The 5,995-nt window shown below is 36.8% G+C and overlaps 1 pseudogene; it reads right to left on the bottom strand.

Moving 5' to 3' along the window:
- Positions 1-4,984: 4,984 nt before the first annotated feature.
- LOC101643564 lies at positions 4,985-5,321 on the bottom strand (annotated as a pseudogene).
- Positions 5,322-5,995: the final 674 nt, after the last annotated feature.

A 5,995-nucleotide genomic window follows, 5' to 3' on the forward strand; every position in this document is an offset into this window, starting at 1 on the left:
CCAAGACTAGATGGATTTACAGGGGAATTCTACCAAGTATTCAGAGAAGATCTGAAAACAATATGACACAAATTATTCTAGAATATAGTAAAAGACAACAAACTCACAAACTCATTCTTTGAAGTTAGCATTAACGCTGATACTCAGGCAAAAATCTTACAAAGATAGAAAATTATATTCCAATATCCCTCATGAACATAGATGCTAAAATCCTCAACAAAATTCTGGCAAATAGAATCCAACATTATATAAATAAAATTATTCACCAAGAAGAAGTAGAAGTCATTCTAGGGATGCAGAGATGGTTCAATATTCAAAAAGCAATCAATGTAATCCACCTCACACTCAAGGCAAAGAATAAAAACCGCATGATCATATAAATAGACATATAAAGACTTTGACAATTTTCAACACCCATTTTTTTTTCAAAACACTCAACAAAATAGGAATAGAAGAGAAATTCCTCAACATAATCAAAGCCATAACCAACAGCCAAATCAACAGCCCAAACCTACAGCCAACATCATGCTCAAAGGAAAACAGAAACATTTCCACTGAAAACAGGAACCAGGCAAGGATGTCCCTTATCATCACTCGTATACAACATCTTGATAGAAGTCTTAACTAGAGCCACCAGACAACAAAAAGAAATCAAGGGAATGCAACTAGACAACGAAGACATGAAACTCTTGCAATTTGATACTAGGTTGATAGGATCTTATATATAAAAAACTTAAAAGTCTCCACAAACAGCCTATTACAAACAATTGAGGGATAGATAGGTACAGGATACAAAATTAACAACCAAAAATCAATCAATTTCCTGTATACCAGCAAAGAGAACCACGGCAGTCAGTGTAAGATATGAAAATAATAATAATTTCTAATCTATCAAGGGGTCAACAAGCAGTGGGGCTTGACAAAAGAGGAGCTGATACCAAGGGCTCAATAGAAAGTAAATGTCTAGAAAAGAATAATGGCAACATTATGTACAAATGTGCTTGATACAATTGATGCATAGATTGTTATAAGAGTTATAAGAGCCACCAATAAAATGATATTTTTAAAAAAGGAAAGAAAGAAAGCAAGCCAGGTTTTTTAAAAGAAAGACAGTAAGAAAACAATATCATTAAAAAAGAAAACAATATAATTTACAGTAATCAAAAGGTGAAATACTTAAGAATAAACCTAAGTAAAGAAAAAAAAATCCTGCACAGAGAAAACTACAGAACATTACTACAGGAAGCCAAAAAAAAGACATATAAATGGAAGAATATCACATTCTCATGGATAGGCACAATTAATATTATGAAAATGCCAATAATACCTAAACAATCTATAAATGCAACGCAAACCCAATCCCAAATGCATTCTTTAAAGAAATGGAAAAACTAATTACCAATTTCATATGGGTAGGCAATAGATCCAGAATAAGCAAAGAGTTGCTTAAAAGGAAGAACAATGTAGGAGTCCTAGCACTATTTGAACTAAAAACCTACTACATAGCTACAGTAGTCAAAATAGCCTATTACAAGCGATACATAGAGCAATGGATCAGACCAGAAAACTCAATTATAAATGCATCAACTTAAGGCAACTAACCATGATAAAGGGCCTAGAAATATTCCATAGGACAAAGACAGCCTTTTTAATAAATGGTGTTGGACAAATTGGATTTTCATATGCAGAAGAATGAAACAAGACTAACATTTCTTCCCATGCACAAAAACACACTGAGTGGATTAAAGATGATCAGTGAAAAGGGTAGAACAAACTTCAGCCCTATTGCAGGGCACACATAGACTACCAAGTATAATGGAGGAGGCACACACAGCAGAAGACAAGATAGAGGACTGGGACATGCTGACATTACATCACTTATGCACATCAAAAGACTTCATCAGGAGAGTACAACCAGAGCCCACAGTTTGGGGCTCGGTTGGGGGGGGCAATTTACAAACTACAAAAGGGTCTAATTATGGAAATCTACAGAACTCTACAATGGCTCCATAAGAAAATAACAAATGACCTGATTAAGAAGTGAGAAAAAGACTTGACTAGACAGTTTACCAAAAATAAAGTGCAAATGACTAACAAGCACATGAAAAAATGTTCAAGATCACTAGCCATCAGGGAGATAGAAATTAAAACCACAAACAGATACCACCTTCCACCCACAATCCTAGCCCAATTTGAAAAACAAAACAAAACAAAACAAAAAATACAGAGAACAGCAGACGTTGGAGAGGACTTGGAGAGAACAGAACTCAAATACGCTGTTAGTGGACTTGTAAATACATACAGCCACTGTGGAAAATGATATGGTGATACTTAAAACAACTAGAGACTGAAATCCCAGATGATACAGCAATACTACTATTAGGTATCTACCTCAAAGAAATAAGAGACAGAGCACAAGTGGATATACTTGTATGCTCTTCCATGTTTATAGCATTACTGTTCACAATAACAAGAAACTGGAAGCAGCCCATAAGTCCAACCGTGGCATAATAGATAAAGAAACCATGGAACATACATACAATGGGATAGTATGCATGGCTAAAAGTACAGTGATGAAAAAGCATGAAACACTGCATGACATGGAAGGACCGCAAGCTATTATGTTGATTGAAGTTAATCAATCACAAAAGGATACAAGTATTGTATCACTCCACTACTATAAGGGGAAGCACCAATTAAACAAATCTTAAATATTAATTTTAATAAAATATTAATTCCCAAACAAAGGGCTAGAATGTCTGCTTACTAGCCATGAACCATACATCATCCCCCTTATGTGCACTTCATAAGAACCACACCAAAAGAGCAGATTTCACTTTGGCTGGGGTCATTCCTTCAAGCATCCACTTGATGCTAAACAACATTGAGACAAACGTCTGACAAATCAATAATCCCTCCATAGGAATGTGAGGAAAACTTTACTGGAAAATCATAGGGAGCATCTACATTTCAGAGGAGGCACTGATATTTCTGTTGTTTGGTATGGTGGGTAAATGAGGAGGCGCAGCCTCACATTGAGAAGACATGCTAAACAATAATTGTAGGGAACTTAAGAAGAGAATAAACACTTCCAATATGTTTCTATCCAATCCTTGGTGAACAGCGCCATGGACTAAGCACTAAGATAACCTTAGACACTGTCCTTACAGGGAACATGGCATCTCTCAAGGTCCACACTAGAAGGACTTGATGTGGAAGCCCTACTGAATGAACTGGGCCCTACCTCAAAACTACCTGTCACCTTGGACTTAAGAATGAAATACTCTGATGGGAGAGGAAGCAAAGGATGACCACCTCAAGACCATGGGAATGGCAGTCGTTGGACCTTGTTGGGACCCTTGACTTATTGGGTGTTCAGTGAAAGGGAACCCAGAACCACCATATATACCTCAATACTCACTCTGCATTATTAATAAGGCAGGTTTTAATCTGAGAGGCAAGCATCTGCCCTTGTATGAAATAATTCAGGAAAATTTCCCCTAGTATCCACCCCCATGCTCAATGTAAATAGAGCTCAATTAATTAGCTAATTAAATCAAAATTAATTAATTAATTAAATCAATCTGTACAAAGCACAACTCATGAATTGCAGCCTGCAGGAGAACTATAATCATATAAACTCCTTATGTAAAAAGTCCCTTAAGTTCTATGCCATTGGATAAATTATTGATGTTATCAATGCAATGGCCTTTTACCCAGGAGGGATGATTGACAATGTTTCTTTTGTCTGGGGGTTGTTTTGTTTGTTTTTGTTATTGGTGGGTTTTATTTATATTATAATATGATAGCCAAAGGAAACTAGTTCATAATCTGTGGAAAGCAGATGGCTTCTGGGGTCCCACGGAATTCTACCCCCAATCCAAGAACAGTTAGTTCTTATAATATGGCCCTGCTCAAAACTGACCTTGAAGAGATCACAAGCCTCTGGTAGATCCTCTCTAACCATACACACAGGATTTGAACAGCTTGACTATCAGACTTGATTATGATGGATCAGACCATGATATTATATGCTACTTGGTCAGTTAATTTCCCTCTTACCCGACTTGAATTTACTCTAGGCTCAAATATTTCTTATTTGTTCCCTGATGATAATTTTAAAATATTGATGGTGGTCTTTTCTTTCTTACTCTTTATTTTTATCTTTATACTATTATTATTATAATTTTCTCTTTCTGTTTCATTTTGTTTTAGCTTTTTATTGTTTCTATTAGGTTTCCCAGTTTATGAAGCACAGAAGGTTTGAATGAATAGAGACAATAACTGATTCAATGGTTTGTCGGGGTTGGGTGGTTGGGAGGGTTAGAGGTATTGCAGAGCAAACAATGAATGCAAGAAAGGAGAGGAAGCACAATAACTGATTATGATTATGTATATATGAACTCTTTAAAAAAGTGATGAACTATGAACTCTTTAAAAAAGTGATTTACCTATGGATGTGAATGATATGTGATTACTAGATCAAGAACCCTACCAAAAAAAAAAAAAAAACTAAGAGAGAGAGAAAGAAGCCAAACGATCTATGGTTACCATGAGTAAAGGAGAACGAGTTTTTACTTAGGGGGCATTGAGTTTATGTTAATAGTGGTGAAATAATTTGGGGAAGGATATCAATAAGGGTTGTACAACACAATGTATAATCAATGGCGAGAACTTATGCATGTAGAAGTTGTTGGAGAATTTTTTGGTATGTTTTTGCCACAATAAAAAAATAATTACACAAATAATGATGAGTACAAGGAAGAAGAAAATTTTTTTAATTGATCGTGATATGATTGTACAACTCTTCTTGATACGATTTAACTATTGAATTCTATGATATATGAATGAAGTACTGTGTTAGTCTGAGTACATAAGAGAAACAATCCACAGAAACTCATATGTGTAAGAGAGAGGTTTTTGCTTCTTTATTTTTTGGGGGGTGTTTATATTGATTTATTTTATCTAGGAGGGAGTGGTATTCTCAAACATTTTTCTCTTAGTCAGATGCTTGATCCCCTTGAAGAACTTTCCATCTTTGAGCTCGAACCTGGAGTTTTACTCCATCAATAATGTGATTTTTCTGCTGTAGTGCATTTTGAAGCCCCTCTTCTGAAGAAAACACAATCCAAGTCATTCCTTTGTGGAAGCCAATGTCTCTGTTAAAAGGCAGCATGCACCTTCGGGCCTGGCCAAACTGTGCGAAGTGTTCTCTCAATTCACCCGAGGCTGCGGTCCAGGGAACTTTTTGGACAAAAGCAATGGGTCGGCTAATACTCGGTAAGGAGGGCTGCGGCTCTCCTCATCGCTGAGGCCGTCATCTTCACACTACAGGACTTTTGGTAGCCGTTTAAAGGTTAAGTGCACATCAAGAAAACATCCCAACCCACTGCTCCCCAAGCCCACAAGTCCAACATTAGCCCATATGTCCAACACCAATCCACAAAGTCCTCCATCTCACAAAACACAAGCAATGATGCTGACTGCAGGAGGAAAGCTGAGTCAGTGAAAGGGTAATCATCTCAGCGCTGGCAGAGGTCTCCAAACAGCTGCTCCAGCACCCAGGGCTGCATCGGGGTAGGTCCATGTGGCTTCTCCTCAGGAATGTCTTGAAGGAAGTTAGCCTTGTCAGCTGAAGCAGGAAACTGGCTAAGGCAGCTGCACCCTAGTCCAACCATCAGAAAACAAGAGATCAGAGAACTCAAAAGGTGAGGCTCACCAAGCCATTAATCTCTCTGCCCTTCAATTAACCCCACATGTGTTTATCAGCCAGGTTGGCACAAGCAACTTTAAGTATGTCAAGTACCAATAAACTGTTAAAAATAAAAAAACAAGAAGAAAGAAAAGTTCAAAGTGAATTTCATAAGAGATTCTGAAATTTGCTCTTATCCATAGAGAGATTAATACCTATGGAAAAGATAATGAAGGAAAATTTCAAAGGGCATCTTGAGAAGCAAAGTAAAGTATTATAATGAAATGTGAAAAGACCTAGAGT

This window comes from Echinops telfairi, unplaced genomic scaffold, assembly GCF_000313985.2.
Source record: "Echinops telfairi isolate 266 unplaced genomic scaffold, ASM31398v2 ScPeMD7_7462;HRSCAF=8500, whole genome shotgun sequence".
NCBI classification, from domain to species: Eukaryota; Metazoa; Chordata; class Mammalia; order Afrosoricida; family Tenrecidae; genus Echinops; species Echinops telfairi.